Here is a 20,401-nt window from a genome sequence, read left to right as displayed (position 1 = left end):
ACTGGCTGCATTTCCCTGAGTGCTGTGAGCATGTACTTGTCAGAAAATGGTAAAAAGCTCATACTATGCACTCATAAGATTTGTAAGATGTGCTGTAATGTTCTGGGGTAATTCTTTGCACTTAGGACTTTCAAGATACAAAAGAGAGCCATGAGCATCGCTAATGCAAGCAAAACTAGACTCTCAGACTTTCAGAAAGCTGGAGCTCCTAACACTACTTTTCTTATATATTCTCAAGATGGTAAGACAAAGATGATGTAACTTACCAAACGAAAGCCTTGTTATGTTGATAGGGACACTAACAAACACAAACACACACAAACAAAATTCAAGCTTTCACAACCCGTGGTTGCTTCATCAGGAAAGAAGGAAGGAGAGCGAAAGACGAAAGGTTGTGGGTTTTAAGGGTGAGGGTAAGGAGTCATTCCAATTCTGGGAATGGAAAGACTTACCTTAGGGTAAGACTTACCTTAGAAACAGGTATACACTCGCACACACACACACACACACACACACACACACACACACACACACACACACACACACACACACACACACACATATATATCCATCTGCACATACACAGACACAAGCAAACATATGTAAAGGCAAAGAGTTTGGGCAGAGATGTCAGTCGAGGTGGAAGTACAGAGGCAAAGATGATGTTGAATGACAGGTGAGGTATGAGTGGCAGCAACTTGAAATTAGTGGAGGTTCAGGCCTGGTGGATAATGGGAAGAAAGGATATATTGAAGGGCAAGATCCCATCTCTGGAATTCTGATAGGTTGGTGTCAGTGGGAGGTATCCAGATAATCCAGACACTGTAACACTGTGCCAAGATGTGCTGCCATGCACCAAGGGATTTTTAGCCAGAGCATGATCCTCATTACCAACAAACACTGTCTGCCTGTGTCCATTCATGTGAATGGACAGTTTGTTGCTGGTCATTCCCACATAGAAAGCTTCATAGTGTTGGCAGGTCAGTTGGTAAATCAAGTGGGTAAGTGGGTGCTTTCACACGTGGCTCTGCCTTTGATCGTGTACACCTTCCAGGTTACAGGACTGGAGTAGGTGGTGCTGGGAGGGTGCATGGGACAGGTTTTACACTGGGTGTGATTACAAGGGTAGGAGCCAGAGGGTAGGGAAGGTGGTTTGGGGATTTCATAGGGATGAACCAAGAGGTTACAGAGGTTACATGGATGATGGAAAGACACTCTTCGTGGAGTGGGGAGGATTTCATGAAGGATTGATCTCATTTCAGGGCAGGATTTGAGGAAGTCGTATCCCTGCTGTAGAGCCACATTCAGAGTCGGATCCACTCCCGGAAAGTATCCTGTCACAAGTGGGGAACTTTTGAGGTTCTTCTGTGGGAGGTTCTGGGTTTGAGGGGATGAGGAAGTGGCTCTGGTTATTTGCTTCTGTACCAGGTCAGGAGGGTAGCTGCGGGATGCGAAAGCTGTTTTCAGGTTGTTGGTGTAATGGTTCAGGGATTCAGGACTGGAGCAGATTCATTTGCCACGAAGAACTAGGCTGTAGGGAAGGGACAGTTTGATATGGAATGGGTGGCAGCTGTCATAATGGAGGTACTGTTGCTTGTTGGTGGGTTTGATGTGGATGGATGTGTGAAGCTGGTCATTGGACAGATGGAGGTCAGCGTCGAGGAAAGTGGCATGGGATTTGGAGTAGGACCAGGTGAATCTGATGGAACCAAAGGAGTTGAGGTCGGAGAGGAAATTCTGGAGTTATTCTTCACTGTGAGTCCAGATCATGAAGATGTCATCAATAAATCTGTACCGAACCTTGGGTTGGCAGGCCTGGGTAACCAAGAAGGCTTCCTCTAAGTGTCCCACAAATAGGTTGGCATATGAGGGGGCCATCCTGGTACCCATGGCTGTTCCCTTTAATAGGTGGTATGTCTGGCCTTCGAAAGTGAAGAAGTTGTGAGTTAGGATGAAGCTGGCTAAGGTAATGAGGAAAGAGGTTTTAGGTAGGGGGGCAGGTGATCGGCATGAAAGGAAGTGCTCCATCGCAGCGAGGCCCTGAACATGCAGAATATTTGTGTATAAGGAAGTGGCATCAATAGTTACAAGGTTGGATTCCAGGGGTAACAGATTGGGTAAGGATTTCAGGCGTTCGAGAAAGTGGTTGGTGTCTTTGATGAAGGATGGGAGACTGCATGTAATGGGTTGAAGGTGTTGATCTATGTAGGCAGAGATACGTTCTTTGGGGGCTTGGAAACCAGTTACAATGGGGTGGCTGGGATGATTGGGTTTGTGAATTTTAGGAAGTAGGTAGAAGGTAGGGGTGCGGGTGTTGGTGGGGTCAGGAGGTTGATGGAGTCAAGTGAAAGGTTTTGTAGGTGGCCTAAGGTTCTGAGGATTCCTTGAAGCTCCGCCTGGACATCAGGAATGGGATTACCTTGGAAAACTTTGTATGTAGTGTTGTCTGAAAGCTGACGTAGTCCCTCAGCCACATACTCCTGATGATCAAGTACCACGGTCATGGAACCCATGTCCACCAGAAGAATGGCGATGGGTCGGTCAGCTTTCAGATCATGTATAACCTGGGCTTCAGCTGTGGTGATGTTAGGAATAGGATTAAGGTTTTTCAAGAAGGATTGAGGGGCAAGGCTGGAAGTGAGAAATTCTTGGAAGGTTTGGAGAGGGTGATTTTGAGGAAGAGGAGGCGGGTCCCGCTGTGACGGAGGACGGAACTGTTCCAGGCAGGGTTCAATTTGTATAGTGTCTTGGGGAGTTGGATTATTAGGAGTAGGATTAGGATTTTTTTTCTTTTTCATGGCAAAGTGATATTTCCAGCAGAGACTATGAGTGTAGGACAGTAAATCTATGACGAAGGCTGTTTGGTTGAATCTGGGAGTAGGGCCGAAGGTGAGGCCTTTGGATAGGACAGAGGTTTTGGATTGGGAGGGAGGTTTGCAGGAAAGGTTAACTACTGAATTGGGGTGTTGTGGTTCCAGATTGTGTTGATTAGAATTTTGAGGTTTTGGAGGGAGTGGAGCTGGAAGTGGGAGACTGAGTAGATGGGAGAGACTGGGTCTGTGTACAATGAGAGAAGGTTGAGGTTTGCCGGAAAGGTTGTGGAGGGTGAGTGAGTTGCCTTTCTGGAGGTGGTAAATCATGAGATTGGATAGTTTTTTGAGGTGGAGGGTGGCATACTGTTCTAATTTGCGGTTTGCCTGTAGGAGGATGCTCTGAACAGCCAGTGTGGATATGGGAGAGGAAAGACTGAGGACTTTTATTAAGGATAGGAGTTGACGAGTGTGTTCATTGGCTGAGTTGACGTGTAGGTGAAGGATTAGGCAAGTGAGGGCTATGGATTGTTCAGTTTGGATCTAGTATAGGGGCTGATGGAAAGAAGGGTTACAGCCGGAGATGGGAACTTTAAGTGTGAGGCCTTTGGGGGTAATGCCAAATGTCAGACAAGCCTGAGTAAATAAAATATGGGAGCGTAATCTGGATAGGGTGAAGGCATATTTGCGGAGGGAATGTAAATAAAACTTAATGGGGCCGTTGTGGGGATGTTGTGAGGGTGACATGGTATTAGAATGTGGAAAGTGTAACATGAGGCTGAAATTAAAATAAAAATAAAAATATATGGGGAGAGATAAAGGTGAACTAGAAAGCAACTGGAGATCTGTTGTGTAAAAAGTCAAAAAAGTGTTGGTTGAAGCTGAGCTATGTCAATTCTGTGGTGAAATTAGGTTGGTAAACAATGATGTGCACAAAGGTTAGTTGGTTGTGTTGCCTCCAAAACACGTTACAGGGTGGAGAAATTCAGGAAAATTTAGAAAAAAAACTGCGTGTAAATGTATTAAAAGGAGTGGTTTTGTGGCGGCAGATTATGAAAATGAGGTTAAGAATTGCCTGATGAAGAAATAATGGCGTTAAAACCTGTGGGAAGCGGCTAACAAATGATCGGTGATATGGGAAAAACGGAAATGGAAATAAAGCGAAAGTTGTTAGAACGAGCCGAAATGGTTGTTTAATAGATGAATGGAACAGTTTATGAACTGGGAACGGTGGATTTTATAGCAGCGGTAGTGTTGAAAGCGGAAAAAAAATTTTCGTTATGGTTTGGAAGTAAGTTACGTATTATTGAGTATATATAGCCAGGATAAAATTGTATGGTAGATTACGGTGAAAAGGAGAAGGTGAATACAAAGTGAAACTACTTGCACAAACAAAAAGAGAAAGTAAGATGACAGAAAAGATTTCAAAATGCAACAGTGACAATAACAAACATAATTGTAGTTAGGTAATAAAATGTACTTTCTAGTTAATTCAGAACAAAATTTATGTAAATAATGTGGACACAAATATGCACCAACTCCACATTAACACTTGCTCATTGACTTTAACAAATCATGTTATCACTTGGCATGATCCAAAAGTATAAAGTAAACACTGACGTTTTGGAATAAATTTTCACTAAAGTGCTAAATGGGCTAAGTCCATCAAAAATGTTTTTGTAATATTTCTACCTCTAATAACCATTTTACTGTTCAGTCTTTGCACATTTCGCTTTAAATCTGTTTGTGCACCTCAGGTTTGTATTCTGTAATACTTCTGAGATCTGTTTTCTTCTCTGAAGAAATCCTTTTGGATCTTTGACCTCATTGAACATGATCTTTTTGAAATCTCCACTTCAGCACCCTTTTTTCAACACTTTCATCTCCCATCCCTCTATTTCATGAACTGCATTTTCTTATCTGGATTACTTAAGAATAGTGATTTTAAACCACGAGGCAGATCTTATATTAACCTTAGCTTTGTAGCTGCTTACTGAAAGTCCACAAAATAATTACCTTTTATATGAACAACTTTAGATTGTTTCTTATTGGGAGCTGTGTCATGGTATTCATTACAACATCAGGAGCAAAATGCTTCCCACCTATGCTCTTTTTTCAATAACTGATGTCTCTTAGAGTTAGCAATTTTTCTGTTACTTCACTTCGCAGAGTTATTCACATTCTTTCTGCTATTTGTTGTACCATCAATGAAGACGCACAAGAGACATGTCACAAAATGACAGGAGCAAGTGGAAACATATGATCTCTATGTCCAATATAGCCAACCTGTGTAACATGTTCTGCATTCAACCCTGTTAGCATGAACAAGTGATTCACTATTCAAACAGTATCTGAAGTAAGTGACCGTTCAATATGAAAATTAGTCTACTTTGCTTATTTTCATTCACTTATGTTGTGTGGTATTATATTTTGGGGTTATCTCTTCCCATTCTGAAATGATATTTTTGGCTCAGAAATGGGCAGTTCGGGCAATAAGTGGTGTAAGTTCGTGAACCTCTTGTCAACCCCTATTCACTAGTCTGGGTGTTTTCACATTGGCCTCTCAATATACATATTCTTTACTGTTGTTTCTTGTTAACAATATCAGCTTATTCCCAAGAATAAGCAGCTTTCTTTTAGTTAATACTTGGTAGATATCCAACCTGAATCAGACTTCCTTAACTCATGTGCAGAAAGGTGTGCAATGTACTGCTGCATCCATTTTCAGTAAGCTACCACAAGAATTAAAAAATCTTAGCGGTAATGCGCTTTCAAATCGAAACTGAAGAGTTTCCTCAGTGTCACTCCTTCTATTCTGTAGAAGAGTTCCTTGAAAATTAAGCTGACTGTTGTTGCATTGTTGACTGCATTTACTTTAAATTTTGGCTTGGCTATTTTTGGGTTCATAAACATTTTATTTTTACCTGTTATTACTTTTATGTTGTAATTTCATGTACTGACATGTTCCATGATCTTCGAGATTTGGTCCTATGTAAATAAGTAAATAAATAAATAAGTAGGATCTACCTCTTATGGCCTTCCTAGCACCTACATCTCACTATGTGCAAAACCTGTTCACATACCATCTAATGATATAGATAAAACAGTTAATGCAAAACTGGCACTTAACCCTCATTGCAAAATAATCTTTCAGCTGTTAATACATTTATGCCACTGTGAGGCAAGGTAGCCAATGCCTTTGTAAAAATATTTATGGGTGCCTATGGAACCTCAATTTCTTCCACCTCTACAACTGAAGAAAACTGATGCCTGTATTCTTTCAGGGCTCCAAAAATATGGCAATCACACGGGGAGAGATTGAGACTGTATGAAGGATGTGTAAGGGCTCCCCAGAGAAACATCTGCAGCATATTTGAAACAACCTTGACAACATGTTGGAGGACATTATCCTACAGCAGAATGAAGCCATCCATTGACCCACTGCTCAGTGATTTTCTGCAAAACAGCACCATAATTAATGCATGGTATTATGTGGATACTTTGCAAAAATTTCAGCACGGTATCAAGAACATGTGTCCAGGAAAGTTGCTGGAGAATGCCTGTCCACATGTTGCCAATGTTGTTTTTCACTAAGCAGTAGACATTTCACTGGGATGCCCTTATGTATCCTCCATACAGTGCTGAACTATTCCCATATGATTGCCACATTTTTGGAGCACTGAACAAAGACATTCATGGTTATTTTTTGCTTGGATGAAGAGCTGCACACCTTGTTGCAATCATGGCTCTGTAGTGTAACAGGACATCCTCGTCTAGCATTACATTTCCTCAACAGTAGTTGTTGATACCAGTATTATTTTTCGATTTTTGGACAGGTCAATAATATCTCAACTGATTTTCTGAAAACTTTCAGATAATTTTATACACAATATGTTATATTTCAAGCTAAAATTTATGAAAAGGAATTACTTTATTTTTGATGTTACAGTCGATAAGTACTAGCTCTGAATGGACAGTTAAAATAATTTTTTTTAGAAATATTAGATATTATGAATTATTTGGTACATTTAAAATATCTATTATTAATTATGCAATCTAGTGCTGTTTACTTTGTTTATTTCTGGATTCATTTATGAAATAATAACTGAAATTAATAGAAATTCATTCATCAAAAAAAATTGTAAATCCTTTAGAATATTGTTTTTACCGCAGAGTGAAACAGTAGTATGCATGCCTCTGATGTTATCAGACATATTTTTGTATTCTGGGCAAACAATGTAACTTTGGCTTTGTTAATGTGGAAATTCAAAAGACTGTATGATATACTAAAATGTGACAAAATGTGTCTGTGTATGTGCGGATGGATATGTGTGTGTGTGTGTGTGTGTGTGTGCGAGTGTACACCTGTCCTTTTTTCCCCCTAAGGGAAGTCTTTCCGCTCCCGGGGTTGGAATGACTCCTTACCCTCTCCCTTAAAACCCACACCCTTTCATTTTTCCCTCTCCTACCTTCCTTCCTTCCTGACGAAGCAACTGCCAGTTGCGAAAGCTCGTAATTCTGTGTGTGTGTTTGTGTGTTTTGTTCATGTGCCTGTCTGCCGGCGCTTTCCCGCTTGGTAAGTCTTGGAATCTTTATTTTTAATATAACAACAAATATTCTGCAACAACAATCTTCAAATTCATTTAGATCAATTCAACCATGAGGACCTGAAATGTGAGAATTTCAGCTTTAAGAATCAGACCCCAAGACAAGAAGAACTGGAGCCAATTCTACATGGAAAGCTAAGCAAACTAGAAATTTTTTTGTAATCTACAAATGATAGAGCACTGCAATTAGTGGCCCTTTTTTGGCAGGTTTTATTTGGCAAATCTATATTTCAGAAGGTGGCAGGGGTAAAATACAGGGAGCGAAAGGCTATTTACAATTTGTACAGAAACCAGGTGGCAGTTATAAAGAGTCGAGGGGCATGAAAGGGAAGCAGAGATTGGGAAGGGAGTGAGACAGGGTTGTAACCTCTCCCCAATGCTATTCAATCTGTATATTGAGCAAGCAGTAAAGGAAACAAAACAAAAACTCGGAGTAGGCATTAAAATCCATGGAGAAGAAATAAAAACTTTGAGGTTTGCTGATGACATTGTAATTCTGTCAGAGACAGCAAAGGACTTGGAAGAGCAGTTGAACGGAATGGACAATGTCTTGAAAGGAGAATATAAGATGAACATCAACAAAAGCAAAATGAGGATAATGGAATGTAGTTGAATTAAGTCGGGTGATGCTGAGGGAATTAGATTAGGAAATGAGACACTTAAAGTAGTAAAGGAGTTTCGCTATTTGGGGAGCAAAATAACTGATGATGGTCGAAGTAGGGAGGATATAAAATATAGACTGGCAATGGCAAGAAAAGCGTTTCTGAAGAAGAGGAATTTGTTAACATCGAGTATAGATTTAAGTGTCAGGAAGTCGTTTCTGAAAATATTTGTTTGGAGTGTAGCCATGTATGGAAGTGAAACATGGACGATAACTAGTTTGGACAAGAAGAGAATAGAAGCTTTCGAAATGTGGTGCTACAGAAGAATACTGAAGATAAGGTGGATAGATCACGTAACTAATGAGGAGGTATTGAATAAGATTGGGGAGAAGAGAAGTTTGTGGCACAACTTGACTAGAAGAAGGGATCGGTTGGTAGGACATGTTTTGAGGCATCAAGGGATCACAAATTTAGCATTGGAGGGCAGTGTGGAGGGTAAAAATCGTAGAGGGAGACCGAGAGATGGGTACACTAAGCAGATTCAGAAGGATGTAGGTTGCAGTAGGTACTGGGAGATGAAGAAGCTTGCACAGGATAGAGTAGCATCGAGAGCTGTATCAAACCAGTCTCAGGACTGAAGACAACAACAACAGATTTTGGATAATGCAAAGCCATTATCAATGTATTATTTCAGAGTATCAACGCATCATGAGTGTGTGTGTGTGTGTGTGTGTGTGTGTGTGTGTGTGTGTGTGTGTGTGTGTGTGTGTGTGTGTGGGTGTGTGTGTTTGTGTGTGTATGGGTGTCTATTGTTGACGAAGGCCTTAATGGCCAAACGCTATAATTGTGCGAGTCTTTTTGTTGTGCTTATCTGCGACACAGCTTCTCCACTATAAGGTGAGTAGCAACTTTCTCTCTCATAATATTGTTACATGTCACTTCCCTGTTGTCCAGGTGTGTGTCACAGTTCTCTCAAGACTAAGATACTTCCTATTGGAAGGTAACCTGATGAATTTTTTGTAATCTTCGGTCCTATCAAAGTTTTCATAAAAGACTTTGCTTATTGTGGACAATAACTGGAATTAGGAAGAAGGGGGAAGATTACAGTAGGCTTTCACAAACACTTTGCCATGAAGTCACTGACCATCTTGCCTCGTAATGGGATATGGTGCTTATATTTGAAATAATAAACAGTTTACTTTTTTCATCTGTCTCAATCTCATTTGACTGTTTCATATATAAATCTGTTGTCATGTATTGTACACCATAATCTACCCAAAATAATTACAGGTATTAATATATTTTGACTGCCATCTGTAGCATACAGTGTAATATCAGATCACAGGGATCAGATAAATAAATATGATAACAAAACAAAAAATTAAAATCCACAAAACTCTAGTTATACAGTCTCAACAACCAATATTAGGCAAAGAATGTAGAGACCTTCTCCTTTCCCCTATGTATGAGTACTATAGAGACCATGAAGACAGACATGATTAGATTAATTACAGCACACACAGAGGCATTCAAGTAGTCATCCTACACAAGCTCAATACGCAAGTAGAGTAGGAAGAACCTTAACATATGATACCACGCTAAATTCTCCTTGCCATGCACTACTCAGATGTTTGCAGTGTATGTAAGCATATGTATGTAGTTACAATTCTGCCACACTGGCTGTCACTCATAGTATCAAAATATTCATTTATTCTGCATTTTGATTGTGTAACCTTTTAAAAGTGCTTGGCTAGTGTAGTCCATTAAATGGACATACTTATGGTACATGCAAAGCATTCATCAAGTTACTCATCAGTGAAAAGTGTGGGGGATTGGCCAGGATTTAGAAAAGAAATAAATTAGTAGGCATTACTTTATCTCAACTCTCCTACAAATTTTATAAATTAAATAAACAAATGAGGTTTTCAAAAGAAATTAGTTAGCATGTCTTGCTTTCTCACCAGTTCTCATATAAATCCTTCAAGTTGTTATACTGCCAATAGCTGTGCAACACACAGTGTGGTTTCAGTAATTGGTATGGTGCAGTTTGCCATTTCAGATGTTTGTTATTTAGTACTAACGAATAACTGAACTGGTAACCTACATCATTCCTAAAAGGTTCTCCATTTCTAAAAGTGTCTCCAGATTTATTATATTTGTAAAACGTGTATGTTCTGGAATATTTGATTTTTGTATAAATAGCAGCACTCTCTGTCCAGATCAGTTCTGTTCTGTTGATGTTTGCAACAAAGGTGCTGTAAGAGCTAAGATTACTAATGTATCCTACTTTCAGATCTGGACTTGATTTTGGTTACAACATGACAATATACAAAAATAAATAAATAAATGAAACCTTACACAAATATGATTTTAAAAACTATAAAGAAAAAGGAGCAGGCTTTTTCAGTAGTGAAATAAAAATTATCCGGAGCACTATAACAAAACAATCACATCAGAAACAATGAATTATTGACAAAATAATTTAATTGGATAGATAAAAAAATCTACTCACCAAGCAACAGCAAAACACACACATAAAAGACAATTATAACTGGCAAGCTTTCAGAGCCAGTGGCTCTTTCTTCAGGCAGAAGTATTGAAGGGGGAAGGAAGAGGTGTGAAGGATAAGAACTGAAGAGGTCTAGGAAAAGGGGCAGATTTCGGACAAGTCACCCAAAACCAATTTTTCCAGACCTCTCCAGTCCTTTTCCCTCACACTTCTTCCTTCCCCTTCAATCCTTTGGCTTGAAGAAGGAGCCACTGGCTCTGAAAGCTTGCCAATTACAATCATCTTTTATGTATGTGTTCTGCCACTGTTTGGTGAGTAGATTTTTTATCCATCCAATTAAATAAAATAATCAGATAAATGAATCTGAGTTTCCAGGTAATATCTGTGACAAAAATGATGAGACATTGAAATGGTGACAATAAGCTTCAATAATCTTTTTATAACATTGGTGTCAAATATTGGACTGATAAACAACTAAATGCAGATGCATTAGATTTATTCTGACAATCAATCTGTGTAACATCAACAGATACTAGTTTCAAGAAATGTAATCCCTAACAAGGCTACAGAAGTAATTTTTTCACTGGAAGGTGACAACTGTTCTGACTTTAAAGATTACCATGATAGGGTTCTTAGGTCATTTATTAATTTTATAGCACCAATATTAAGCTGTCTTTGTAACCACTTACTTTAGGAATGTTTTCTGATGTACATCAATATGCAGTAGCTACACTCACTTGTCAAAGTTGAGCTGGAGTGTCCATCCAGCCTTCCATTCACCATATTTAAGAAAAGTCCTAAGATATGTGACACCTCTCTGTAACTGCAAACCAATTTTGCTCATTCCAGTCAGGTCAAGAATTTTTCAGGAAATGTCCTACATAGTAGAATACTTTTTCTCATAAAAAGAATGTGTTAGGAGTAATTTACAGAGAGAGTAGGCTACATGATATTCTGACAGTGGTAGTATTTATTTATTATTTATTTTATTTATCCCTCCGTTGACAATAAATATTGTATGGATGTTGTCAAGGGTACATGTAAGCCATTTCAAAGAAATGGAACACAAACAACATATATGTAAAGAAGTACAAAATAAAAATAATACAATGAAGTTAATAATAATACAATGAAATTAATATAGCTTATATACATCCCTGCTTGTTATTTTAAATGCGTAGTCTGTTTTTCATAAGGCTTTAGTTTTGTCCTTCCTAAATGGCAAGTCCTTATATACACAACACTGCTTAAGTATATATTTACATCACACAACAGCTGTCCTTTAAGTATGTAAATGTAATGAATGATTAGGTATGAATGATTAGGCACAGATAGAGTATATTCCATTTATAAATATCAGCAGAAAAAATTATTGACCTACATAGTCATTTACAGAATAAAAACATTGTTCTACTAGAAATTTTTTAGACTCTGTTTTAAATTTGTTATCATCTTCTAACTGCCTGATGTTGACTGGCAGTGCATTGTACAGTTTTGCACCAATATGGCTCACATGCCTTTGTGTATTCGTTGTTTTTGTTTGCTGAGTATGGAGTGCTGTGCTATTATGGGTATTGTAATTCTGAAAGTCGGCATTTGTCTGAAAATCTGCAATAGGGGTCCTGACATACCATAAACATTTGTATGTGTATAGTGATGGTATAGTAAGTATTCTAAGCTTTTTGAATATGGGTTTGCAGTGTGTCTGTGGATGACTGTGGGTTATTATTCGGATGGCCCTCTTCTGCAACAAAAAAATTTGTTTTAGGCGCGCTGTTGTGGAACCCCAACATATTATTCCGTACGTGGCAAGAGATTGAAAATAGTCGAAATATGCCATTCTGGCACCTGATTTTTGACAGCTTTTTTGGAAAACATATTTCAAAATATCCCATGAAAATGGAAGAAAATGTGTTCTATGGATCATTTGTATTTGTTAGGGGTAGTACTTCTGCCCAAGCCTCATTAGTTAGCTTATTTATGAATTCAACACAGTTTTCTGTAGAAATATTTCCTTTATACATGAAGTGTGCTTTTTTTCTCTTTCAGTGGCCTTGAAGGAATTTAGAGGACAAGAGCATTGTGGTCAAATAATCCCAAATAAGTATTTGTTACTTCAACTTCTGTGCATCCTATATTTGAAAATATATTATCAATAAGACTGACTGTATTATTTGTTATTCTTGTGGGTGTGTGTATGTGTGGAAGCAAGTTGCAACTACATAACAGATTTAGGAACTGGTCTTTTAGCCTACTTTCACTCATAAGATTAATATTGAAGTCACCACACACAACTACAGTGGCTCTATCAGTGAACAGAGTGTTAAGCAATATTTCTAATTGGTTAATGTCTGCATCACCAGTAGGTTGTCTGTATATTGCTATGACTATGACTTTTCCCTGTATTTCATTCATTCAACATCCATGAAGATGAAATGTATGCTCAGTGATAAGTGTTTACCTCAGTAAAATATTATTTACCTTATGTCTTTGGGCATGGCATTTAGTTTCATCTTTTTTTAATGTATCTAATTATGAAACATCATTAATGAGCACCAGTAATACTATACTATTTTTTTAAAGCCATTAATGCTCCGACAAGTTTGAAACAGTCCTTTGGTTCCTCACATGCATACATCCTACAAATATGTAGTCTGTGTTTTCTTTTATTAATCGTCCTTTGTCTACCCCTTGACCCTTCCAGTAGTCAGAATAATAGCTGGAGGCCACCCAAGATCATGTTGCAGGCATTAATTTAAGGAACTTCGGATATTGACATCTTCAAAATACATATATTTACATATGAAATTTGTTATTAGAAACCCACCACAATTCAAGACTAATAGTAAAGTGTGTAGATGCAACTTTAAAAGAAAGGGTGATCTTCACTGTTCTGGGTTAACTCAGAGTTTGGCACAGAAAGGGGAGAATTATGCTGCTACAGAAATCTTTGATAATTCGCTAAGTAGCATTAAAAGTCTGAGAGATACCTGACCAATAAATCTTTGGTAATTTGCTAAGTAGCATTAAAAGTCTGACAGATAACTGACCAATGTTTAAAAATAAATTAAAATAATTTCTGAATGACAACTCCTTCTGCTCAGTAGATGAATTTTTAGATGTGAAATAGCATTAAAAAAGAAAAAAAAAATATATGGTGTAAAGAAAACTTATGTTAAACTGACACACTCCACATGATTATGAAATGTTGTGTTCATAATCTATAGAACAAGTATTAATCTAATATAATGTTGCTACATGCCACTATTTTGTCCAACAACAATTTAAGTAAGTCTGAATATCTTATAGTTCATCCATACGACTTATCTCTTCTGGTGAGACTCTCAGTAACATCTTACCTTTGGAACTTCTTTACGTAACATTACTTTAATGATAACATTCTTAGATGAAATTAGAGGTGGCAAAGCTAAAGCAGTAATGTTTAGCACTGTTTTCAAATGTTCCTTTACTAAGAAAGTTACACATGTAGTGCAAAAGTTTGCTTCATGCATTGAGGCAAATATCAGTGGTGCAGGTATTAGTGTCAGTGGCATTAAGAAACAGATGAAATCACAAACACTAGAGAAGGCTCTGAGGCCCAGTGGAATTCCTGTCAGATACTATACAGAATTTGCAGCTGAGTTAGCTCCCATTTTAATCACAATACACCACAGATCCCTTGAATAAAAACCTGTGCCCAGAGCCTGGAAGAAAGTGCTGGTCACATGCATCTATAACAAAGGTAGCAGAACTGCTGTAACTGGCTCCAGCAGAGATATTGAGCTATCACAGCTATTGGAGATCGAATTCTACTTGCAGCCCTCACCATCAGTGGCACTGTGATCTGCTGGCTGTCACCACAAGTGGGGCTCTTGAGAGAAGCCACATAATAGAGCTCCTGTGTCAGAATATTTTGCCCAGTAAAATATGTTCATAATTGCAGACTTCAGTAGTGGTATGAATATTTTCAAACTTGAAGTACATCAATCTGTCAGGCAATATTGACCTGGAACTCATGAAGCAGTGGCTTCTACAACAGAAGGAACAACAACAGTGACTACTGCAACAGCAGCAATAGCAATTGATCTTATTACAGCAGCAAATAACAGCACTATCCATCAGAAACAAGACACCTTTGAGATTCCCATGCCATTGTTTCTAGATGGTGTTGATGATTGCAAAATGTATTGATGGTACCTCAGCCATTATTTCTCTGCTTACAAGGTAACTGATTCAGATCAAAAATGAACTTTTTTTCTTTCTTTAATGGTCCTGATTTAGTGTACTGGTATTACCCGATAAGTTTTCCTCCACAACAGATCCTGATAGTCTGTCTTTTGCTGAACTTTGTAAAATATTGTCACATCATTAATGGTGTTCATCCTGAGTGGTCTGTTATTTTACCAGCAAGTCAGAATACAATAAGGACCTTCGGCATCTTAATCGTCACTGTGCTTTTGTGTGCTCAGAAGCAACATGTTACAAATCACAATCTGACTCCATGATTCAAGACTTGCTTCTTCAGTGTTCATCCTATAAGGAAATGCATGCACAGGCTTTATGGCATTCAGACCCTTCCCCAGACGAGGTACTTAAAATAACTCAGCCTTTCAGATTCACACAGGAAACTGACAGCTAGTTGGAGGTTCAGTCAGTAGGGTCTGCCATCTCACCAGTGTGACAGACACTTCCCATAAGTGCAGCAGTGTACTACCTGAATGCTGATTAGGGGTACGTAACTACTCACATTAATGAAACACTCTGTATTATTTACAACTAGGCAAAAGATAGCAGTTTAATATTAAACAACCAAGCAGTCTTCGAAGCCCATCAAAGATTTATCCATTCACATGTGCTGTATGGATGCATCTCACATCAAAAGTAAGTGTCCTCTATCTCATCAACAAGGTTATTCACACATATGAATATTTCTGCTCCTCATATGATATTCGGCCTCCATAGCTGAGCTTTCAGCAAGGCTGACTGTCATGTGGGGGACCCAGGTTCAATTCCTGGGAAGCCACGGATTTTTCCTTGGTTGAGAAACTGATATGAGATGAGACTAACTGAGGAGCTGCTCAACTGATCAGTAGTAGTTTGAAGGTCAAGAAACTTGACTATGACTGGAAGAGCAATGTGCTGACCACGTGCCTGTCCACATCACATCCGCCAATGTTTTTGGTCGGTTGGGCCCAGCAGCCTCTCTAGGTCCAGAATATGAAATTAACAACCTCATATGTCAAGTGTTTGTGTGAAGTCTGTATGTATTGCAAGCACACTATAGAATAATGTGTCCTGTAACATTCTCTAATATATTTGTTACTCATTTCATAAAATTTAAAATGTTTTTAATTAAACAAATTGTCCCTTTCTTGTAATAATGCTAACTCAGACTTTACTTTACATTAGGTCCTTTACAGTTTTAAGATTGTTACCCATACTCATCAACAAGTTTTTAACTCTGTTTATACTTTTTCTTGATTTCCTTTTCCTAGTTAGTATTTATTATTTTTCTTATTAAATATGATATAATACTGTGTATTGCCTACAACTGCTTGAGTTTTTCAGTGCCATTATCATTACCATCACCATCAGATATTTAACATCCATTGTTTGTATAATTCACCTTATTCTATGATGTTCCAATTATTGTTTGTTTGACACTCTCTCCCTATTCATTTTAATGGAACATATCTGAATCACCTTAGTTTTCATGATGACATAGCACACTGCTGTTTTCCTACAGAGATGAGAGAACAGTTGGAGGATTACAATAGAGCAAAAATTGATGTAGGGCAGAAAATCAGCAACAACAAGACTAAAATGAGAAGAAGAAAAGTTAAGAGTGAACTATAGAATCAGGAAATGAGATGTAAAGAAAAGGCAGTGAGACATGCAGTTTTGTGGAGAAACAATTCAAAAACATGTATAGATGTATTATGAGATTTACTAGGAGCAAGAGGAAAACTCACAAATGGATCAGAGAACAGTTTGCATTGAAAGATCAGTTTTGACTGTAATTTAAATGAAATTTAGATTGACATGACATGTGAACAGGTGAATGGATGATAGATGCACCAAGAAAGTTTGTTTCTGGTTTCCAACAGATTAAAGAACACCAGGGTGAGTACTTAATGGAAGGTCCATAGGTGACATTAGAAATTTAAATGGTGGACTTTATACAGCAGTGGATGCAAATGGCTGGTGATGATTATGGTGAGGTTGTATCAAAATAAAATAGTGATGAGAAAGCAGGTCATTTAATTTTCATTGTAACATGCCTCCATCAGTTGCTTTTTAGCTGCTTCACTTTATTTGACATTTGTGTGATTACTGCTTGCTGAAACTTATGCTACATTAAAATTGTGTGCCAGAAGAGTACTCAAATGTGAAACAATGCATTTTCTAGACAGTGCTGTGTCCAACTATGTATTCCAGGGATGACTTGCAATCCATCTTCATTGATTCAGTTCCATCCATATGCCTCACCTATCTTCCAAACTATAGAAACTCCTCTTGCATGCTTTTCTTGGTTAGCACTTTTTGGGACAAATGATGTAGTAGTGAAATGCCTCAACAATAGCCTAGGGGTTGGTTTCATAATGTACATTTCACACTGTAGCAGATTGCATCCTGTTATCAGACTTTCTGACAAGATTAAAACTGTGTGTGAGGCTGGGACTCAAACCTGAAACCTTCACTTTGCAGTCAATGGTCCTACCAGTAGTTTTGTCCAAGCATAGCTCTGATAACAAGGAATGCAAAGATGGTCACTAAATGTTGTACTGTTTGTGTTCTGAACTCTCAAACCACCTACCTCAAACACCTTACCAATTACAAATTGTCCATTGCTCATTATTTGTGTTATTGATTGTCTGATAAGTCATTTCTTTTGAGCAGAAAGATCAATGGTGGCTGCAAAAAGGAGAACATTATGGCTGCAGATGGTTTGGGGCTTCATTTCAAAATATTGTTGAGACTTGGTGAGTTATTTTCATATATAGGGTGTTCAAAAACTGAGCACTCAAACTAACAGGGACAATACAGGAGACAAATAAAATATATTTCGTAAAGCAATCATGTGTAAGAAACTCACATTGCATGAGCACTGAGCATGCACAGAGAGGATAAAATTCATTGTGTCTATTGTTGTTACACCAAATGTTAGTCTGAGATGTGACACTGAGTCAGTAAACAGTGGATAGCACTTGTGCCTGTATGACAGTTGCATTATCCACACTTAGGGGGAACTGCAATACACTCACTTTGTTTATAGTGTGACTGAAGACCATAGTGAAAGAGCCCAGTGAATGTACTGGAAATGTTTCCCTGCAGGCAAATGTCCACACTATTATACATTTACTGCAATCCACACTTGACTGGGAAATACTGACACACTGTCAGTAAGCATGGCTAATATGGGCAGACTATAGATTGCACTTTACGTAATGTTGAGGAACAAGTGCTGTTGCACTGTGAGAACAATCCAGAGGCAAGTACATGAGCAATTGCTGCTGTGCTCAGTACTTGCCATATTTTAGTTTGCGATGTGTTGCATGAACAGCTGCTTCATCCTTACTGTTCTATGACAGTACAGACCATTGGACAAGATGGCTATGCACCTTGTTTGGAATATGTATGCTGGTTTCTGCAACAGGTTAATGAACAGCCTCAATTTACTCAGAAGGCATTTACAACAGTCACACTTCACATGCCTAGTTGAATGAAAACTGACGTATTACAGTTGTACGAGGTCATCAAAGACATTTCACAGCAAACGTGGGCCAGTATTATGGATGGCTATTTATTTGGGCCTTAAATGTTACCTTCTCAATTCAGGTGACCAATGCACAGAGTATTCTTGGATGTCCACCTGCCAACATTACTGTTACCCCTTATATACCAAAAGGATTTAAGAGTTAAGGTTTAAACATGTTGGCACCCCATCACACTTTGTAGAGCTAGTCTCAGCAGTAATAACCACTACTTTTGGCAATTGGCAGATTGGCTGGGGAGGCCTTGTACACTGGCCTGCAAGATCCCTAAGCCTCATCCTCTTAAACTTTTTTCTCTTGGGTTGTATGAAAGCCAAGGTGTATCATACCCTAGTTGACTCAAATATGGAATTGGCCACAAGAATTCTTGCAGCAGCCACACAAATTCAGATCATACTATGCACTTTCCAGTGAAGACAGGACTCACCGCTACAGCAATACCAGCTCTGTGCTGAGGTTAATGGTGCCCATTTTAAACATTTGTTGTAATGTAATACTGAACAGAACAATAAAGCAATGAAAAAAATAAACACTACTTATTCTCAGTTATACACAGTAATATCTTACACACTCAGTGCTTCAACAATGTGTGTTTCTGGCACATGGTTGACTTATGAAATATAATTGTTTTCCTCTGTCTTCATCCCTGTTAGTCTGGACACTGAATTTTTGAACACCCGGTATAATATAACCTTGTCATTAGAACCTATGTATTATTTGCTGATAAGCCTTCTAATTGAACTTGATACACAATTTTAAACTTTGCAGCAAACGATAATCCTTTTAATTTGTAATTCTGAAGTGCCATATTGAACACTGTACTAACAATAAACTGTAGCTATCACTCTCTGCATACAGTTCCTGTACTCAAGAGTGATTGTTGTTATTCGTGCTCTTGTCATTATTAGATCAAATGAGTTGTATATATGTTTTATCAAAAACGTGTGTCAGTGTTTATATAGGTTCAATATAAACAAATGGATTAACTAAAATTCTATTACAGTTACTACACAAACACTATTGCTATTTATAGGGTGGAAATAAGAAATTATTTTCTAAACTTGATACAGCTTTTGCCACAATAAATGCACATACTAAAAACTGTTATATACTCATTAATGAATGAAAGTATGCAAATACACAGTATGAAAAAGTTCATAGAACTAATAAAACATACCCAGGAGTAACGGACTGGAATGCTCAGGCCATGGTAATTCTGGTTTATATGTTTGAGTCCCTATCAGGCATTCAGTTTTAACCAGTTAAGAAGTTTCATAACAGTGCACACAACTTTGAGGAATAAAAGTTTTATTTAGGGTACAACTCAGAGGCTGTAGCTAAGTCATTTCACTATTATATTCTATCTGTGGGAAATGTCAGAATTTCTGTGGTGTGTGGAACACAGGTAAGAATTGCTGGTAGAAATGAAGATGTTATTTATTTATTTAGTTTATGGCTTGTATCACATCATGAAATAAAATTTTATTTGCTTTAACAATAGATACACACATATTTAACACACATAAAGAGAATTCATAATTATATGCTAGTCAAATTTACAGTACTTACAAAAGGTCTCAGACATAAATCCAGCAGCTGAATATATTCAATTGCTGTCTTTGGTGCCACCATGAATTCCTGCCAATCACCTGGAATGGATTTTTTTGGACACACACATATGATATAGTCAGCAGTTTGTTATTCTGCACCACAGTAACAGCTGGGCTATGTTGTTAACCCCCATTTGAACAATGAGTCAGCACATCTTCTACTATTTGTCACTCTGTTGAGAGCAGACCAGATTTTGCAGTGCTCTTCAAAACCTAGTAGGCTGCATGAAATGCAGGTCATTTTAAGCTATTCTGGGGTAGCATTGTTCTACCATATTTCTGTCCATTGGTTGTTGTTACTCCGTTGTCCACCAGACATTTTGCACCTTATAGTGCTGGATGACATAGATGAATTCTGTTTGTATTGAATGTAGGAACATCTTTGTGCACAGGGTGATAAATATCAACAGCAATTTTTGTAAACTTCTGCTTGAGAGCAGATTCTCATCACAATAATGGGGGAGCTATAAGGCTGGGAATAAACAACT

The 20,401-nt window shown here is 38.0% G+C and overlaps 1 long non-coding RNA gene across 2 annotated transcripts in view; it reads left to right on the top strand.

Annotated features, from left to right (window-relative positions):
* The window catches only part of LOC126267449 (uncharacterized), a 51,312-nt gene extending 38,623 nt beyond the window's left edge, over positions 1–12,689 (top strand). For both annotated transcript variants that reach the window (XR_007549006.1, XR_007549005.1), the window contains one exon: positions 12,578–12,689. This is a non-coding gene — a long non-coding RNA (uncharacterized LOC126267449). The remainder of the gene's footprint in view (positions 1–12,577) is intronic.
* Positions 12,690–20,401: the final 7,712 nt, after the last annotated feature.

Source organism: Schistocerca gregaria, chromosome 4 (assembly GCF_023897955.1).
Source record: "Schistocerca gregaria isolate iqSchGreg1 chromosome 4, iqSchGreg1.2, whole genome shotgun sequence".
Lineage (NCBI taxonomy): Eukaryota > Metazoa > Arthropoda > Insecta > Orthoptera > Acrididae > Schistocerca > Schistocerca gregaria.
The sequence above is the reverse complement of the archived record's forward strand: the minus strand, read 5'-3'. Positions and strand labels throughout refer to the sequence as shown.